The sequence below is a fragment of the Macrotis lagotis genome, chromosome 4, assembly GCF_037893015.1.
Source record: "Macrotis lagotis isolate mMagLag1 chromosome 4, bilby.v1.9.chrom.fasta, whole genome shotgun sequence".
NCBI lineage: Eukaryota > Metazoa > Chordata > Mammalia > Peramelemorphia > Peramelidae > Macrotis > Macrotis lagotis.
The window spans coordinates 20,210,216-20,231,407 of NC_133661.1; positions in this window are offsets into that span (position 1 = coordinate 20,210,216).

Genomic DNA, 21,192 nt, shown 5'->3' on the forward strand with positions numbered 1-21,192 from the left:
AGCACTTGACCTACCATGTCTCATTTGGGTTTCACAAATATCCTGTAAGGTAGGCTCTACAGATATTATTGTTCCCATTTTGCAGAGAGGGAAACTGAGATTTTGAAAGAAGGGATTAATTTATGGTCACAAATCTAGCAAATCCAGTTTTCTCCCAGCCCCAAGTCTACATGATATCCACTATGCCAGTGGTTCTCAATGTGGTCCAGGGACTCCTGAAGATCCCTGAGACCCTTTTAGGAGATCCTTGAGGACAAAACTATAGTTTTTATATTAATACTGAGATGTTTTAATTGCAAATATGACAAATACACACATAAACAAAAGTCTTTAAGAAAGGATGAGGGTCTTCAATAAAATTTAAGAATAGAAAGAAATTTTGATAACAGAACCACTATGCTATGCTAAGTTTCCCCTCTGAATCTCAGTCTCTGCAAAGAGTTGGATAGGATGGTCTCTCAGGTTCCTTTGAGCTCTAGATTCCACAGTCCTGTGACACCCCAGGGTAGGATTATAACAATGTCCTCTGTAGCCCTTGTCCTTGACATGCCCTCTGGTGCTGTCCATGGTGCCCAGAGCATGGGGCAGGCTGACTCCACTGGCTGTTCCAGTTTCCAAATACCTGAGGAGATTTGGCCTTTACCTTAAAAAAGAAAGAAAGAAAAGAAAACTTTTAATAACTTAATCCCCAAAGAGTGTTGGAAACACTCCTTTCCCTGTGGATGGTCACAGAGATAAGAACAGTAATAGGGGACCTGGCACTTCAGTCTTTGAAAAATTGGGCTCAGCAGGGAGCTTTTCTTTGTATCTCAGGTATATTGGAAAATCAGTAAAGCAGGTGAATTTAAGTCTTCAAAATGCTTTACTTTATAAATACAAACAAAAAATGTTGCTGACTTTCTGTCACTTAATATCACAGTTTCTTATGTACTGATTACATAATCCTGGAATATGAGCAGTCTTTGTCCTGTTGGTATGGTGCCTGCTTATGGTAGGTATTTTAATAGAGGCTTGTGCAACCACTTATTATGTATCATAAATCAGGGTTTTTTTTAATATTTTGCAGCACTGACCCCTTTGAAAAATCTGTGAAACCCACAGACCTCCCTCTCTCAAAATAGTGGTTTTAAATGCATAAAATAAAATACGGCTACAAAGAAAATCAATTACATTAAACTAACATTATCAAAACCTTTAAAATTAAAAAAAAATTAATGGACCTTAGTTTAAGAACCCTGTGGAGATATATGTGTTTGGCTTGTGACTACTGGTCTTTGTATCTGTTCTATATTTACTTATCAGTAGTCATGTTTCCCCCTCACAATAGATTGCAAGTTCCTTGAGAATAGAGATTATTTCATTTTTTTGCCCTATCACAGCACCTAGTATACAGTAGGTGCTTAATAAATCCTTGTTGAGCTGGGTTGGACTGTAATCTCCATGTGGACAGTGACTCTTATCTTAACTCAACATTTTATTATTGGAGAATGAATAAGTGAAGATATGCTTATGTGTGGTTAAATGCAAATTAAGCCTTCAGAAAGACACAATAACTCTCTAGAAATCCTCCTAGCTAAAGCTCACCTACCACTCACTGATAATGGTCTGAGGGCTTTTCTTCTTGAGGTACCCAATTTAACCACATGGACTTTGAAGAATTTTCCAACTCTGAGATTCAGAAATCCTTATTTATCTCAAAGTAATAAAACTAGCTCATAGAAGACTGAAATTCCAGTATTCTTTTTTTTTTCAGTTTTTTACAAGGCAAATGGGGTTAAGTGGTTTGCCCAAGGCCACACAGCTGGGTAATTATTAAGTGTCTGAGACCGGATTTGAACCCAGGTACTTCTGACTCCAGGGCCAGTGTTCTATCCACTGCACCACCTAGCCACCCCTAAACTCCAGTATTCTAATAGGATTCCTATCAGTGCACCAAACCTCCATTTTCTTCTGAAAATAGAGGAATGGCAGAGGATATGTATATATATATATATATATATATATATATATATATACATTTATATATAATATTTAACATTTATAATACACACATACATGCATATAGATAGAGGTATATATACATGTGTGTACAATACATACTTATATGTAATGTGTTCTAATTAACTGGGATTTTATGGTTAGCTGTAATTTTATCACAGTTCCATAAATCACAGAATTTTTCAATCTGAATGAAACCTCTAAGAATATTCCCCTCATTTGACAAAAGAGGAAACATGATCTGTTCTGCTTTGACTCACAAATAGCTTTTCAGTATCTTATTTTTTTGATATAGTCAGACTATAGCATTTGGCTTTTCTTTTAAAAATACTAATCACTCACATCTCTACACTACTTTCAAGGTTATAGAGAAATTTCTTCATGATAATCCCATTGAGCTAAATGATGCTGGGATTATAATCTCTGGTTTACCAATGAGGGAACTGATGAAAGAAGAGGCTTTAGTGCCTATGCTGTTTTCTCAATACCTTACAAATTGGTTAATTGAAGTTTTCTCAGTGAATTGGGAAAAGGCACAGATGACTGACTTCTCATCAGACTTGGCAATAGCACAAAATTGGGGAGGATGTCTAACACACTTGATTATGGAATTAAGATTCAAAAACATCAAGGAGCAGCTTGGTGGTGCAGTGGCTGGAGCACTGGCCCTGGAGTCAGAAGTACCTGAGTTCAAATCCGACCTCAGACACCTAATAATTACCTAGCTGTGTGGCCTTGGGCAAACCATTTAACCCTACTTGTCTTTCAAAAAAACCCCAAAACATCTTGACAAGTTAATATGTTGAGCTAACTGTAAAAATAGTAATAATATTTGCTATTATTTACATAGTGCTTGAAGGTTTCTCTAGTAGTCTACAAATAGTATCTCATTTTATCTTCAAAATTTTGGAAAGTCAATGCTGTTTTTATCTCCATTTTACAGATGAGGACCTGAGGCAGAAAAATAAATGATTTATCTAAGGTCATAAAACTAGTAAATATTTGAGGCTGTATTTGACTCCCAGTCCAGTACTCTCTCCATTGAACACCTAACATTTAATATGGATCCTAATTTGGATCCAAAAGATTAACTTCGCATATATCAGATAGGGGAATTACACTATATTGCAGTTTACTTGAAAATGATCTGAGGGTTTTAGGGGATCACAAGCTCAGCAGGAATCATTAAGTCAGAAAAGCTAGTTTGAGCTTGGGCTGCATGAAGCATATGGATTTCAGGAATACCGGGTGTTCTACCCTCATCAGACCCTGTCTGCAGTATTTTGCTGAGTTCATCATGGTTTAGGAACGACCTTGATAAACTGAAGTACAATGGTCCTCCCTCAGTCTGTTTTCTTTGGGAGCAGGCTGAAAAATTTGGAGATGTTTTCCAAAGGAAGAAAAGACCAGGAGAACCACATTAGCTGCCCAGACATATTAGAGGAATGATATTTTGTCTGTGTCACTCCTCTGTACTTCCTAGTTCTATCTACTGGGGCAAGCAGGCAAGCAGGATTAGCCAAATCCATCTTACCTGTGGTAGCCCTTGAGAGCCTAGAAAGTGAACTCCCCTTTCCTCCCCCCAAATTCCCAAGCCCCATCTTCATCAGGCCCCAATTGGTTCCCAGATCCAATGATTTATCCATTTCCACGGGTCAATGATGCTTTTTGTTTGACCCCTGGATGGTGAAGCCTGCCCAGAAATCTATTCTCCTGACCATCTCACCCTCCTTCCCCTTCCATAGTATTGTGAGGTATATTGTGAAGGGACCCCAGGGAAGAGAGTAGCTAGATAAAGAATGGAAGGAACTTGAAATTTGTCAGAAAACAAGGATTCAAATCCCGCCTCTGCCATACTCAAGTGCATGGGACAACTAAGTGGCACAGTGGATAGAGTGCCAGGCCTGGAGTCAGAAGATCTGCATTTAAATCTGAACTCAGACACTTACTAGTTGTGTGACCCTGGGCAAGTCACTTAACCCTGCTTACCTCAGTTTCTTCATCTGTAAAATGAGCTGGAGAAGGACAGGACACACCATTGTAGTATCTTCAACCAAGAAAACCCCAAATGGGGGTCACAAAGAATCTGACACTTGAACAATGATATTGTACAATTGACTTCACCTCTCAGGGCTCCATATCCTCAATTGTTAAATGAAAGATTTAAACTAGATTGCCATTAAGGTCCCTTCCAGGTGTTAATTCATGGTCTGCTGAATATCTGGACAGGGATTTTCCAATTTATACATAGAAATCACCTAAGGAATAGGTATTGGAAAGGGTCTGTTAGTAGATGAATGCATTGTCATTTGGTTTTTCTTTAGTCCTAAAAAACCCCCAAGGGTGTGATTCATTGTAATAAACAATCATATAATCCTGTAGGCTGGATATGTCTCACACATCCACATATTACTATGTTTCAAATGTTTGTAAATATTGTTGATGAATAAATTACAAATTCATTGAAAAGCACAAATTACTTTATAGCAGTCATGAATTTTTTTCCATCAAGGGATCCTAATCTATCCATCACTGTACTCAGGGAGGCAAAGGTGAAAATGAAATACTACCTGCCCTCAACGAGCTTACATTTTATTGGGGGAGAGACATACATAAATATAGAAATAAAGTAAATGGAGAGGAGAGGTGAACATTTACTGCTTAATTGTTTCATGCATGTCTGACTGTTGTGACCCCATTTGGAGTTTTCTTGACAAAGATACTGAATGGTTTGCCATTTCCTAGCTTCAGCTCCTTTTGCAGATGAAGAAACTGTGGTAAACAGAATTAAGAGATTTGCCTGGAGTCTCTCAGCTAGTAAGTGTCTGAGGCTTGATTTGAACTCAAGTCTTCCTGACTCCAGGTCTGGCACTCTGTGTACTGTGGCACCATTTAGTTGCCTCTGGATAACGCTCCAGGATACAGAACTTGTACATCTCTGGTCTGGTGCAAAAAAAAAAAGCACATACTAAGAACTGGGGCAAAAGCTTGGGTTTGGAGTTGGACACCAGGCTAGCCCTGGGGATACCCTTTTCTAAATGTTTTCTGCCTCCCGTGATCACAACTCAGATTCCTGCAAAGGTGCTAAGGAGACCAAGAAGCTTTTTTTTTTTCTTGCTGCCTTGGGACAGCATCCAGGGACTTTCAGGAGTGGCTGTGACTTGTAGGAGTTCAATGGCTCATGTAATTATCTATTGATCCTGCTCCAATGAGGCCCTGTCATTGCCTTCAGATGAAAACTCATTGCTCTTCCCTTTGTCTGTGACCACTGCCCTGCCATCAATGGTCCATTATGGATCTAATGAGTATTCTGAATCATCTCCACTGAATGACTACTCTGCTTCTAAATGTCATAGCCCTTTGGAAGTTCAAGGATATCTGATTCTATCAAGAAGGACCTGAAGGGAAGGCAGGAGAATTGGCCTTGATCTTGACTTTGCCATAAACCTGTTGTGTGACCCTAGGCAGGCCAAGAAAACTGAGAAAAGGAATGCAAAGGAGAAGAGAAGACTTGGAGGAGGAGAAGTGAGGGGTAGGGAATGATATTTTCAAGTTCTCAAAGAGCTCCTTCATGGATGGGAGCTACAACTAATTCTGGATTGGTCCCAAATATTGAGATTAGGATCCATCAATGGAAGATGCAAAGGGTCAATATTTTAAAACATTTGAGCTGTCTGAGAATACAATAGCTGACCTGGGGTGGAGGAGGGGTTTCCTCATCTTCCCCCTTCACTTCCACTGAAGGTTTTTCAGACATGCAATGGATGGTTTCCTGTCAGGTCTATGTAGATTTCTGTTCAAATACTGGCTGGGCAGTCTGACCTCCAGCATCTCTCTCAGTTCTAAGAATCTGAGCTGCACTTCTTACTTCTTATTAACAAAATGGTGGATCTCTTAGACATACCTTTTCTGTTTCACAGGGTGCTTGCTGTTATAATGACTGCCAGATGTAAAAGTACTTTTGGAGACAGTTCAGTGTAGTGACAAGAAAACTGAATTCAAATTCTGTCTGTGGTGGGAAAAACCTGGCTTCCAGAGTTTAGGTGGTATCAAACTCAGGTTGAAACATCCCTGCTGACTGACTTAGAAAATCACAAATTAACATGATCTATGCTGTATTGTATTTTAATGTATTTTGTTAAACAGTTCCCCCAGTTTTATTTTGATCTAGTTCCTAGTTCTTAGGAGTTTGATATTTCTGCTATAGTGAATTCTCTAAGACTCTAAGTTACCAAAGAGAATACAAATTTGAATTAGTAGAGGGAGTTTTCTCCCTTAGAAGGTCCCTAACCCAGTGCAATCCAGGTCCAGTCCCTATCCCTAACCATAAGCATTATAAAAATGTAATTTTCAATTCAGTGGTAATATGAGAGGTTGCATAAACCAAGCCAGGACTCAAAGTCAGGAAACTTGGCCTTTCATCCTCCCTCAGACACTTATAACTGAGTAGCCATGGACAAGTCATACATCTTCTCTACACCTCAGTTTTTGCATCTGTAAAGATTGGAGAATAAGTCTTAAATATCACAGAATCAAATTGTAAGGAAAATGCTTGGAAATCCTTAAAGAATTTTTTAAGTCATTATTATTATTATTATCATTATTAACAATATTCATGATAAGGATGACCATCAGACACAACATTTCTCCAAGACTCGATTGAACTGGATATGAAAAACTTTTAAAGGATCAAAGAGTCTTTGTATATTAGATTGCACACTCCTTGAGGACAGGGTCTGGTTTTGTCTTTGTCTCACTAGCCCTTAGCAGAGGGATTGGCACATAGTAGGCACTTTATAAATGTTTGTTGCCTGATTGACCAATGTCATGAGTTTGGTAAATGAAGACTTTGATGTTTGAAAGCTGTGTGTTATCTCTCCCAAATTATATGTTTGCTGGGGTTTTTATCATCAGACCCTCTTCCTCCCAGTCTTCTCTTCCCTTTTGCATTCCATTACTCAGTTTATCATCATTTTCATAACTGACATTGAGATAGTATTTTAGGTGCTGTTAGGGTAAGAGAAAAAGTTCTAAATTTGGGAATAATGACTTGGACTTGAGATCTCAGTTTGTCAATCACTTATTGTTTGGTTCTGAGTAAATATTAATCTCTGAGTGTCTTGACTTTCCCATGAGTAAAATAAGATCAACAATACTCAACTTACATGAGTCAATGTCAAGTAAGCACTGGATAAGCCGTAAAGTCTTAGAGAGATGTGAGTGATCCTATGAGTGTTCCAGATGTCCATCTGCCCCCTCCATTTTCTCTTTTCTTTGTTTCCCACTTCTAATATTCATCAGCTCCTTTAAGGAAGACTGAATGTCTAACATATGATACCAGTGGGCACTGACCTTTTGTTTTCTAGAATCCTGACAGCATCCAGACATCTCTTATTAGACTGTAAGTTCCATGAAGGCAGAGACTGTGCATCCTTCTTCATGTCATGCCAAAATTAAACAATGGTTCTCTCTCTCTCTCTCTCTCTCTCTCTCTCTCTCTCTCTCTCTCTCTCTCTCTCTCTCTCCCTCTCCCTTTCTCTCCTTTCTTCTTCTTCTTCCTCCTCCTCCTCTTTCTTCTTCTTCCTCCTCCTTCTTCTTTCTCCTCCTCCTCCTCCTCTCTCCCCCACCTGCTCTCTCTGTCTCTTTCTCCTTCTCTAAGTCTCTTTTCTCTCTTCCATCTTTCTGCCTCTTGCTTGTCTGACTCTCTTTCAGAAAATTTGCCCACTTGCATTCTTTGATAGGGTTTCTTCATTTAGAAGACAGGAATAGCACACAAGAAGAAGGGCGGGGTATGGAGACAAAAATGGAATGAATGCTTACCCCAATCTGTAGTCCTTCCCAATGTGCTGAAACCATGGTATATGAAGAACATGAAAGTGGAAGAAAAGTTACTTTTTTAAATGAATAAAGTCCAACAAGAAAGAGCCAGGAGTTTAGATAGAGGCCATTGGGGAATGTTTGCATCAGTTTTTTTAGCCACTGGAACATGTTTTCAGAATGCAAAGAAGGATGACTCATGAGGCAAATGGTTACAGATGTCAGAAAAATCACTGGGAGGAGCTCTTCAAGCTAAGGTCAAAAAATGGAAACATGATGTCGTGAGCCCGGCTGCACTGGCATCACCCACGTGATCTCTGGCGCCTGTGAGTCAACACAGATTTCAGGGCCATGGCTAGCCTTACTTATTGATACGATTGTGGATCAGTTGGGAAAGAGGGAGAGGAGGATTTTTGACTCAAATTTTCTATCTCAGGTTTTATAACTGGAAGTGATCTGAGAAGACACCTACCCAGTTCTTCCATTTTCCAAAGAGAGAAATGAAGTACAAGAGAAAAATAATTTTTCCAGGGTCACCTTGGGGAAAGTTGAGCGAGCTCAAAATTTGAACCTAATTCCTCTGGCTCCAAATCTAAGCTAATTCAGTCATTTGAGTCCTGAGAAGGGTACAAAATGGCTCCTGTCTTCCAGGAGCCTACATCCTATTTAGAAAAGTATATGTATACAGAAAAACCACTTTTTCCACCACATTAAGCTAGCCTCCTTTAAATCATCGATAGTCTCACCTCACAGTATCCAAAGGGGCAAATACTGATTGCATTCATCTAACATGTTTTTGAGAAAAAATATCAGGGGGTGGCTCTCCTGAAAGTTTCCTAATCAACTCCTCTTTTGTTGTTGCCTATTTCTATTTCACTTTTGCTGGTGTATCACCATACTTAGTTACTAAGTAATTATGACTGACTCTCTCATGGTTCCCAGAGGGCTATTGGGTCTTGAGATTTTTCAACAATTCATGAATTATCTGAAGTGTTTTCATTGCACAGAACTTTGAAATCATGCTGTTCTGAAAAGTCCAAATCCTTGGCACCCTTCTCCCTTCTGAGATCAGATGCAGTCCAAGAAGTCATTTTCATTTCTAACTGTTGATTTAAGCAATGAGTTATATAAGATCAAGAGTTCTTTGGTGCAGTGAATAGAGCACCGGCCTTGGAGTCAGGAGTACCTGGGTTCAAATCCAACCTCAGACACTTAATAATGACCTAGCTGTATGGCCTTGGGCAAGCCACTTAGCCCCACTGCCTTGAAAAATCTAAAAAATAAACCAAAAGAAGAGTTCTTACACTTTAATTTCATTGGTTTTCTGATGATAGAACCACAGTCTTGCAATTTTGCTTTGAATAGAGTGCACTGGCCCTAGGATATAGTTTATTAACCTTTTTGTGGTCATGAATCCTTTTTCTGGTCTGGTAAAACCTTTGGGCCCCTTCCCAGATTGTGATTTTGAAATGATTAAGACTCCTACATAGGATTATGAAGGAAAATAATTATACTGATATACAGTTATCAAAACATTTTTAAGCTTTTAAAATTTTTTTTTGCAAGGCAATGGGGTTAAGTGGTTTGCCCAAGGTCACATAGCTAGGTCATTATTAAGTGTCTGAGGCCGGATTTGAACTCAGGTACTCCTGACTCCAGGGTCAGTGCTCTATCCATTGTACCACCTAACTGCCCCCAAAACATTTTTAATAAACAAATTCATGGACCCTAGCTTAAGAATATTTGCTTTAAGAGTACAATCCAGGATCCGATATTTGCCATCTAAGTGTCCTAGGATGAGTCACTTCAACTGGCTGGGCTGCAGATTCTCATCTATATACGAGGAGTCCCATCCACTAAATATGTCAACCTAGAATATGTTGAACTTTTTGGAAAGTCAGATTTGAAGTGATGTTGTATGGCAACTTGTCCATGGACTTGTCTTCTCGTTGCAAGGCTAAAGGCAAATAAAAAAAAAATGGAATTGCTATCTTCGTTTGATGGGAAAGAGATCCTCCCTGCTTTATCATTAAGGGCTGCCTCTCTCCTCCATCCCCCTCCCTTCATGAGGCAGGTCTTTTCCCCTTGTGAGATTATTTAGCCATGGATGTTATTCTCTTACCCCTAGGATGGATATATTCTGTGTAAGAAAATAGATTAATCAGGCGAGAAGATTTGTTTTGGATAGTTAATACCAGATGCCATTTATAAAATGGCTTAAGGTTTGCAAAGTCCCTTTGCAACAATCCTGTGAGGTAATGAAAGCAGGTCTAGTTATTACAAGCGACAGTGTTGGAAAGGAAGACTGATAGAAACCCATCAGTCAATAAGCAAGCACACGTTAAGCTACCATGATTTACCAAGTGGAGAGCCAATCAACAATCTTGACTCCGGCACTAGGACAGCTAGGCGGCACAGTGGATAGAGCACCGGCCTTGGAGTCAGGAGAATAAGAGTTTGAATCCAGCCTCAGCCGTTGGCCACTGACAAGCTTTGCGACCTTGACAAGTCACTTAAGCCTCATACCTTGCATCCAGGACCATCTCCAGTTGTCTGGCCACCGGACCCAGAGGCCTCTGGAGAAGAAAGTGAGGCTGGGGACTTAGTACAGCCCCCTCTCACTCAAATCCAATTCATATGCTTGTCATGGCATCACCTCCCCGAGCTTATGGTCTTCTTAGAGAATGAAGGACAAATATCAGGCACTATGCTAAGCACTGGGATACAAAGAAGGGAAAAAGTACCATCCTCACCCTCAAGGGGGAACCATAGTGGTGTGACATAGGGTTAATTAGAGTCTGGTTTTGAATCTTCCAAATTCCAAATTCAGCTCACTTATCTGTCTAATCTGCTTCTCTGAAGTGTTAAAGTAGATGGAGTACGAGACTTGGAGTCAGGGACATGGGTTCAAATCTATCCTATGGTACTTACTAACTTAGGGTTCTAAACAAGTCTTAATGTCTATCTGCCTCAGTTTCTTCAACTGAAAAACATGGATAATAATAGCATTATTTCATAGAATTCTTGTGAGAATCAAATGAGATAGAGTCAATCTTTGTGGAGCATTTAGCAACATGCTTGGCTCATTGTGGATGCTATATAAATGTCAGTCATTATTATTTTTTACCTTTTGAAGGTCATGGAACATTCCATGATTGTAATTGTACCATTTGCATTATCTTCTTTTACATAATGAAGAATGATTAAAGTTGAATATGAATTCAGACTCAATTGTAGAAAGATGGCAACCTGCCTTAGTGGAAAGAATTTCCATACCTAGGAGTTTCCCAAGCCTGTGAAATCAAAGGGCAATCTTTCCCTATCTCTATCCCTCTGATATCAGTCATCCTTTTAAGTATAGTATTAGTCACTATTTTTTGTGAGGGAACTCCAGTCAACCCTCTGAGGAAACCCTCAAAAATTTTTAGTCTTAGAGAGTCTTCCTGGGCGAATGCAAGGAAAAGTGACCTGTCCAAGGTATTTGGGCAGGACTTTAATCTCAACTTTCCTAATTTGAAGAAGTCCACGAGCCAAGTTGTTACATTGCTTGGTTAGAACCATTTGAAAAATAGTATACATGGTGGCGATTATTATTTATTTAATTTAAAAGCAGAGTACAGTAAGCCTCAGTTTCCTCATTTACAAAAGGAAGGGCTTGGATTAGATGACCTTTCAGCTCTAAATCTATGATCCTACATTTCTTTATGGATAATAAAAATAGTAATAATAATGATTGGAACTTATGTAATACTGTATTTCTTTATTTCATACTCACAACAGATATAGGAGGTAAGTGCTATTATTATTTCCATTTTTATAGATGAAAAACCTGAGGCTGAGAAGTTACATGACTTGCCCAGAATCACACAGCTAGTGTCTAAAGGAAGAAGTGAACTCACCTTCCTGACTCTAGGACCAGCACTTTCTCTACTGTTTCAACCAGCTTTCTTAGATGGTCTTTGCCCAGTTTTCTGAATTAATGCCATGCCCCTTCCCAAAGGTCCATAACTCTCCGCTATGGCATTTGGTACCTAGTCTTTTTTCCCCACAATGGCTCTCCAATGGAGGAAACATTGACCCTCAAGCCATCTAAGGAATTGCCATGGTAGTTATGGAATCTGTAGAAGTGCATTGGGAGTCTCCCTAAGGACAAGGTGGAGAACTTAGAGAATTCCCAATGAAATGGTCCCTTTGAAGGTCAAGAAGTTAGTGCCTGCTCCTAGAAGGCTGGAATCGAACCATACAAGGAGATATAGACCTGGCCCTGATCTGGGTCTTGTCCAGCATGGTCGCTAGAACGCTCTCTCTCAACATTTCCTGGTAATGCTGGGAGTCTTTGCAGGTGCAGGCACCATATCATTTTAGGGCAAGGGGAAATAAGCCATGGAACGCATCAGGAAGATAAGAGGCAGCAAGCTGTGGTAGACAGAACATTGGACTTGGAGTCAGGAAGAACTGGTTTCAAATCCTGACTCAGATGCTTATTAGTTACATGAACCTTGACAAGTCACTTAATTGTTCTTGGCTGCAGTTATTTCCCCTGTAAAATGAGAGCGTTCAACTCAGTGACTTCCAAAGTCTCTTCCAGTTTGAACATGATGATCCTACTAGGAGTCTTCCCTATTGAGACATTAAAGGGACGAAATCCTAATCCAGGTCATGACGGTTCAAAATAAGGATTCTATATCTAAATGCTCTGTTAGCTTGAGGACTGCAGGAGTGGGAACCGAATGTCCTTAAAAGAGAGCCCAAAAGATTCAGATTCTGCTTTTCCCCTAGAGGAGTCTGGGAGAATTATTAAGTGTCTGAGGCTGGATTTGAACTCAGGTCCTCCAGATTCCAAAGTTGGTGCTCTATCCACTGAGCCCCCTAGCTGCCCCCTATCTTTTTTCTGTTTTATCAAAGTGCCTAAAGACTGAATGGTCAGTCTTTCAGCCTAGTTGAAATAATTGCCTTTTCTAGAATATTCCATCCCGACAAAGGTCCTGGTCTAGTTCAAGGGCTCTCCTCTTAAAAGCAGCCTTTCCTAAGCTCCACTACTGATGTTTTTTTCTATCCCAGGGATAGGAAAACTATTGGAGAGGGGAGAGAAGAATGGGATGGTCTGTGGGCACATTCATATACCCACCACACACACACACACACACACACACACACACACACACACATCATACACATACATACTAAAATTCACACACCATACACATACACACCACAAACACATACATAAATATAAAATACCACACATACACAAGCACACATGTACCACACATACACACACCACACACTACACACTTTGCATATAAACTACACAATACTACATACACAAAACATGCACATACACAAAACATGCACACACACACACACACACTGACCAGGAAGTTGCCCCTTTCTCTTCCCAGCACCATTTAGATGAAGCATTTTCAGTTCGGCTCTGCCAATGCCAAGCCACTCACACTATCTAATGGGTTGATTTATGGCAGAGAGGGGAGAGAGCTCATGGGGAGACACTGGGGCATTATGCTCCTGTTGCTAAATTTTAATTATTTGTATGCCTAGAGGAAATCTGATCCCCATGCTTGTTTTATTATTGGAGCTCTGTTCCCCAGATTCCTGGACATTTGCTTTTCTTTCAGGTAATTACTCAGGAATAGATTTTAGTGTCCTAATTAACTCTCCTTATTAGCTTTATGGTAGAAGTTACAGTATAACATTTTTTCCTTGTGAAAAAAAATTCTTTGATTGTATAAATATTCTACCCCAGTCACTTGGAAATAGAAAAGGACAGACTCTTGTCCTCTTTTATTCAGCTTGGCTGATTTTTTTTTCAGGTCCAATTCAATTTAATTTAATTTGGTAAGTATCCAATTCAATTTCATTTCATTTTGATAAGCACCTACTACATGTCAGCACCTTGCTAAGTATTGGAGATATAAACAGAAAAATGAAATAGTCCTTGCTCTCAGAGAACTTCTCTTCTGCTATATGTAGAAAAGAAATTGATGTGCTTAAATGAAGTCGACGAAACAAAAATGTACAGGAATCTCAGGTGAAGGAAAGAACACCAGTAGTGGAGCTTAGGAAAGGCTTCCCTTAAGAGGAGACCCTTGAACTAGACCAGGACCTTTGATGGGATGGAGTATTCTAGAAAAGGCAAGTATTTCAACTAGACTGAAAGACTGACCATTCAGTCCCTGGGCACTTTGGTCAAACAGCAAAAAGATGGGGGCAACTGGGGCCTCAATGGAAAGAGCACCAGCTTTGGAGTTTGGAGGACCTGAGTTCAAATCCAGCCTCAGACACTTAATAATGACCTAGCTGTGTAGTCTTGAGCAAGCCACTTAACCCCATTTTCTTGCAAAAAAAACCTACCCCAAACAGAAAAAGGTACAAAGGTAAATCGTTTAACCCCCCACACTTTTCAAATAGTCTTCATTCAGCAAGGATAATCCGATATTTCTGTTTCTAGAACAATGGGAGCCATCTAACATCAGGTCTTGATTACAACCCTACTACTGGGCCAGGAGACATATAAGATGCAATCCTGACCCAGCAGCTGTAGTTCCCCTCTGCTCTGGGCTATGAGAAGAGCCAGGCTGGTTAACTGCTCTTCCAAGTCTTAAGTCTCTCTCTTCGCCTATCCATTACCCATCAGACAACCCTAAAAATAACCCTGAGAGCAAGAAGCAACTGAGTCAGTCAGTCAGGTGGAGAATAAATCATTTTTGTGTGTCCTGACTCTCTCCTAAAATGAGAGTGACGACTAAATATGCTACAAGTCACATTCAGTTCTGTTTCCCAAATTCTGTCCCCATCCTCTGTAATCTCTCCGTTCTCCATGCAGCATCCTCCATGTCAAAACCAGCCTGGCCCTCCCCCTCGTCTACTCAAAAATCTGTAATGGTCCCCTCACTTCAGAGAGGAAGCACACGCTCCTCTGATTGGCTATTAAGACCCTGGTGTGGTTCCGGCTCCAGCTAGCCTTTGAGGTTATTGATCATTATTCAGCTTCATGCATCACTAGAACAGCCAGAGGAACCTGCTTTACGCTCTCCCCATACACAGTACTGTGATGGATCCTAGGTGGCATCATAAGGCATAGAGCACCAGGTCTGGAGTCAATAAAACTCCTCTTCCTGAATTCAGATCTGTCCGCTATGTGACCCTGGGCAAGTCACTTCACCCTGTTTGTCCCAGTTTCCTCATCTGTAAAATAAACTGGAGAAGGGAATGGCAAAGTGTTCCAGTATCCCTGCCAAGAATACCCCAAATGGACTCATAAAGAGCTGGATAGGACTGAAAAGGCTGGACAATAACAACAAAATGGTTTAGTTTTTCCTGATACTGACCTAAATTTGACTCTTTTCAATTGTCATCCATTGTTCTTGGTCCTGTTCCCTTGGACCAGGGTGACCATATCTGCTCCGTCGTCCCCAAAATAGCCCTTCAATGTATGAGCTTAGCTATTATGGTCCCCTACCTTCATCCCAGTCTTCTCTTTTCTAAGTTAAACATTAGCAATTTGTATTTACATGATTCTCATATGATTGTACTCAAGGTCCATCATTATATCGGCTACCCTCCTTTTGACTTTTTCTAGATTATCACAATGGCAGCCATTCAGCGTTCTCTCCATTTAGTCCTACTGAGCAGTCTACCGCCTAGGACAAATCAGGGTGCTGTTTGTTGAACTGAATGTGGAAAAATAATTATTGCTTGGAGAAATGCAAATTAAAACAACTATGAGGTATCACCTCACCTCATCAGATTGGCTAAGAAGTCAAAAAGGAAAATGATCAATGTTGGATACGTTGTAGGAGGATTGGGACATTAACACACTGTTATTGGAGTTGTGAACGAATACAACCATTCTGGAGAGCAATATGGAAATATGCCCAAAGAGCAATAAAATTGATTATACCCTTTGACCCAGCAATATTAATACTGGACCTATATCCAAAAGAAATCATAAAAAGTGGGAAAAGTCCCACATGCTCAAAAATATTTATAGCAGTTCTTTTTTGGTGGCACAGAATTGGAAATTGAAGGGCTGCCCATCAATAGGGGAGTGACTGAAGAAGCTATGCTATATGAATATTATGAAGTGATATTATTCTATAAGAAACCAGGGAAGGTTGGACTTTAGAGAAGCATGGAAAGAATTACATGAACTGATGCTGTGCAAAGGGATTAGAACCGAGAGAACCATGTATACATTAACAACAACATTGTGAGTTGATCAACTGTGATGAAGGCAGCTCTTTCCAGTAGTTCAGAGATCTAGGACAACTCTAGGACACCTGTTATAGACAAAGCCATTCACATCCAGAAGAAAAGAAAAACACAAAAACAAAAAATAGATTCTGAAAGGATGCTCTTTTTATTTTTAAAAAAATGTTTATGTTTTTCCTTCCTATCCCATAGTTTGTTTTTTCTTTTCCCTTAGACCTAATTCCTCATTCACAAAATGACTACATGTAAATGTGGTAAACACAAATGTATATATACAACTTTTATCAGACTGTCCACCACTAAGGGGAGGGGAATGGAAAGGGAGTGTGGTAGAAAAATGTGTAGCTTGTAAATATGCAAGTGGATGAATGTTAAGAAAATTTATATGTAATTAAAAATAAAATAAAATATCAGTCAAATAATACATACCCACAAAAAGAATTAAATGGGGGAATTACTCACCCCAACATATATAAGCATAATCAGTGAAATGATAGCTTATTTTAGAGTAATAGGACTCCAGGGAGGAGAAATATAGTCATCTGGAAAATCAGTTCATTCTATCAATCTAGAAGCATTTATTAAAGGCTAACCATGCCTGAGGCACTATTTTAAGCCCTGAGGATATGAAGAGAAGCAAGTAAATAAACAATCCAGCCCCTGCTTTTACAGAAACATACATTCTAATAGAAGATATGATATATAAATGTCTAGGCAGATCCAAAATATAGGCAGTCAATATTGTTCAGTCATTTTTTCCCAGTCATGTCTAACTCTTTATGTCCCTGGTTGGAGTGTCCTTCCTAGAGACACTGGAGTGGTTGGCCATTTCCTTTTCTCACTCCTTTTTTTGGATGAGGAAATGAAGGAAAACAAGGTTCAGTGACTTGCCCAGGGTCACACAGTTGTTAAGTGTTTGAGACTGGATTTAAACTCAGGCTACATTCTAACTGGAAAGATATGACAGTAAGTAGAACAATTTATATACTGAGTAGATGAAAGTAGTCTCCAAAGGAAGGCACTAATGATGGGGAAGACCTGGAAAGATTTCCTTCAGAAAGTGAGATTTGAGTTGAGTTGGGAAGGGAGCCAGGAATCCTAGGAAGTGGAGATGAGAGGGCATTAGATTGGAAGATGAGGTTAGAAAAATGGGTGGGACTTGGAGAGTCTAGAAAAAGGCATAGGAACCTCATGAGAAATACTTAAAGATAAAGAATAAAGAACATTATGAATAAGGATGGCCTTGGGGAAGAATCATGGGTTGAACAAAGAATTCACCTTGAGAGGAACAGAAGGCTCAGAAGATGGGGAGGCAGAGCATCACAGATGCCAACTTTCTTCTAGTCTCAATATCTTTTCTAAAATGAACTCTCCCAGGTTTATTCATGCATCTTACTATTCAATCCTAAGTAGATGAGACCATGAATCAACATCGAATCATTCAAAAACGTCTCAAGTTTTTCCTAATTGCTATTTTCTTTCATGTTTTCTTTCCTAGTGTGGTTGAACACAGATAAACAGCTGGTGGCATCCCAGGATGGGCAGAGCCACCCCCCATATTAACAAAGGCATTATCAATGGGTGCGGAAAGTATCGCAGAAAGAATGTGGGTAGGAGTTTGGGGCAGCTGTTGGGAATTACACCTCCAGGGAGTGATTACAAACAACACAAACAACAATCGAAAGTCAACTCCAAAGTCTCTGAGTGTTGGTGTTGTGTGCTGGCTTCATTCATTCTACCCAGACAAAGCAAAGATGATCCTGTGGGAGCTGGGAGCCCGGTCAGGCATCTGCCTTGTGAACCCACCCTGGGGTGGACTTGAACCCCATCCTTCACGAGTTACATAGTATCCAGTGTCAGTGATACTTGGCTACAGTTCAGGACTGGGTCTTTCTCCAGTAGGGTCTTGTTATGAAAATGGATTCAAGAATCACGAAGAAGGTCAGTAGGAGGTGCCAGAGTGCACAGAGTGCTGAGCCTGGGGAAAAGGAAGACTCATCTCCCTGAGTTCAAATCCAGCCTCAGACACTGACTGGCAGGGTGACCCTGGGCAAGTCACGTCAGAGCCTGGGGAAAAGGAAGACTCATCTCCCTGAGTTCAAATCCAGCCTCAGACACTGACTGGCAGGGTGACCCTGGGCAAGTCACGTCACCCTGTCTGCCTCAGTTTCCTCATCTGTAGCCCAGAGAAGGAAACAGTAAAGTATTCCAGGATCTTTGCCAAAAATCTCTATGCCAGGGGCAGCTAGGTGGCACAGTGGATAGAGCACCAGCCCTGGAGTCAGGAGGACCTGAGTTTCAATCCCACCTCAGACTATTAAGTACCTCCTTGGCCAAGTCACTTATCCCCAGTGCCTTGCAAAAGAAAAAGAAAAAGAAAGAATCTCTATGCCCCCAGAGTTGGACACAACTGAGACTATTGAAGAATACCAATATGTGCCAAGAATTTTTCTAAGCTTTGGGGCTCCAAAGACAGAAACCAAAAGTTATTGCCTCAGTGCTGCTTACATTCTCTGGGGAAGAGCAACATGTAAACAGACAATTAAATAGAAAAGGTGTGTGTAACAGATAGGCTGACCCTGTTGGGGGGGGCGGTGTCACAGGGCAGCCAGGCCAAGCAATCCGATCCATGTATAAAGTGATTGGAGCTGTATCATCATAGAAGGCCAGGGAGGGGAGGAATGGGGGTGAAGGCTGATAGTTAAGGGGGTGCACATCACAGGGAGAATATCTGCACTATATTGGGGCTTTCTAGAGACAAGGCCCTAAGCCCCAGGAATAGCTCTAATAGTCAGCATTTCTGGGTCATAGCAGGCAGTAAGTCGGATACTTTGGAATGTGCAGAGCCTTAGGGTGCCTCTCAAAGCACACCATTTAGTCTGTTTGTTTTCCATTGGAAAGAAAGCTAGGGAGAGGATGCATCTCCAGGAGGTCACCTGAATGCTAAGAGGCTTGCATGTCTTTCTTTGCCAAGCCATCCTAGTCATTTCTGTCTCACACCACTTTGTAATTAAATGCCACAGAAAGACTTAAAAGCAGAATGACATTGCTGTCCCCGACTGAGCCCAGGGATTGGAGAGGAAATGTCCAGGCTGAGAAACAACAAGCTTGCCATTCTGCCTCCCCCCTGTGGGGTTCAGAGTGATCTTTGCCTGGATCCGGGTCATTTGCAGGAAGATGGAGGAAGAAGAGGTGCAGCCTCCTCTGCCCAGTTCCAGGGAGTGGGGAGCCCAGTGGATGCTTCAGGGGAGAGTGGTCTCCTGCTAAAGATGCTCTGCATCAATACTGATCTGGCAAAGGCTGGGCATGGGCTAGGCCAGCTAGTCTAACCTACTCTTTCTCCACTGGAGGAAAGATGACCTGGAAGGGAACTTATCCAAGGTCAACCAGGGGAATCGGTGGAGGACCCAGATCTTCTGATCCATGGCTCCGGCTCTTTCCACTCTGTTTATCTTGATGTATATGTTTTTCCCAAGATCCTTGAGAGTGGGGATTGGTGGATTTTTGCCTTTGTCTCTCTAGCACTTTATAAAATGTCTCTTGAATCTGTGATTTCATTGGCATGGGGACCACCCAACATGGAAACTGTTCACTAGTGCAGATTGGCAATTCAGCTATTATTTTTAAGTGATTTGCCCAGGTTAGGGTCAGGACTCGAACCCAGAGCTGCCTATAAATAATATAAATAATCCCACTTTGCTAGACTGCCTCTCTCATTGTAAACATTAGGTGCTTAATCAATGTTCCTTAAATTGAATGGCTGGCTGCTTTCCCAGGTGTGACCTTTTAAATGAAATCCATCCTACCTGGGTGACCCTTTTTCTTGGACCTCACCTTTATCATCTATAAAATGGAATTAAACTTGCTCCTTTGTTCTAGCAGTTCAGTGGTCCAATCAAGAGAGCTGACCTGGGGTCAGGACGACCTAAATCTGAATTCTTGTTGTCTACTTATTCCTTGTGTAATCTTGGGCAAGACTTAACCTCTGTCTGCCTTAGTTACCTCATTTGTAAAAGGGGAGAATGGGAACACCTTCCTCCCAGGGTCAGTGAACCTTTGGAAATTCTCAGTGTCCTAAATGTTGGCTGCTATCCTTGTCTGGTAATTGAGACTATCTGAGGTCCCAAATATCAGCTACCTAGTCACCAGGTTGAGTGGCATTGTAAGTAATCTGGTCATTATGGTGCACCTTTCCCTCTTATAACTAGGGAGCAGGAATTGGTTGGTTGACTTGGAGGGAGAAGACATCTAAGGTATGTATATTAGACATGTATAATGAACTTCTCCTATGTCCCCCCCATCCCATGCATAAGGCAGAATCCTGGCTTCCCTCAGCTCCCTCATATTCCCTAGGATGGGTCACCCTTTGGTTTCATTTCAGCAAGATTTCCATACAACTCCATGCAAATGATCGGGTGGGGAGGACATGGGACTGGCCTCAATAGCATGTTCTTACTTAAGCCTCCCCTCCCGAATACCTGCAATCTTAGCATTGAGTGTCAACTCCAATACTCTAAGTAAATCTTAGTGAACCAAATCTGACTTTCTCCTCACTTACTAGAGATGCAGGAAAATATTGCTCCATGATGCCAGATTGGTCTCTATCAGGAAGGAGGGGACTGTGAGGCTGAATTTAGAAGACATGCCAAGACATGCCAACTCTTTTCAGAAACTCATTTAGAGTTCAGGATACCAAGTGGACAACAACAATCTCATACCAATTATCTACTCTTTTTTTTGCAAGGCAGAGAGGTAAAGTGATTTGCCCAAGGCCACACAGCTAGGCAATTATTAAGTGACTGAGATCAGAATTGAACTCAGGTCCTCCTGACTCCAGGGCTGGTGCTCTATCTACTGCACCACCTAACTGCCCTGGATTGCTTACTCTGAAGGAACAGCAGCTAATCTTACACACAACTAGAGGAGAAAGATGGAGGACATGTGGTCCACCACAGATTAGTGAATGCAAACTTCTAGGAATTTGTTTATTTCCATTCTATTTATTTATCTTAAGAATGTATTCACTTACTTCTCCTTCCTAGCTGCTAAAACCCCAGTGCTCACTTCAGATTCACAGCCCCTACAGAGCTCTTCTGTCCTCATGAGCTTGATGCTATTTGGTAGGAGGATTTTCCAGTCCCTTCA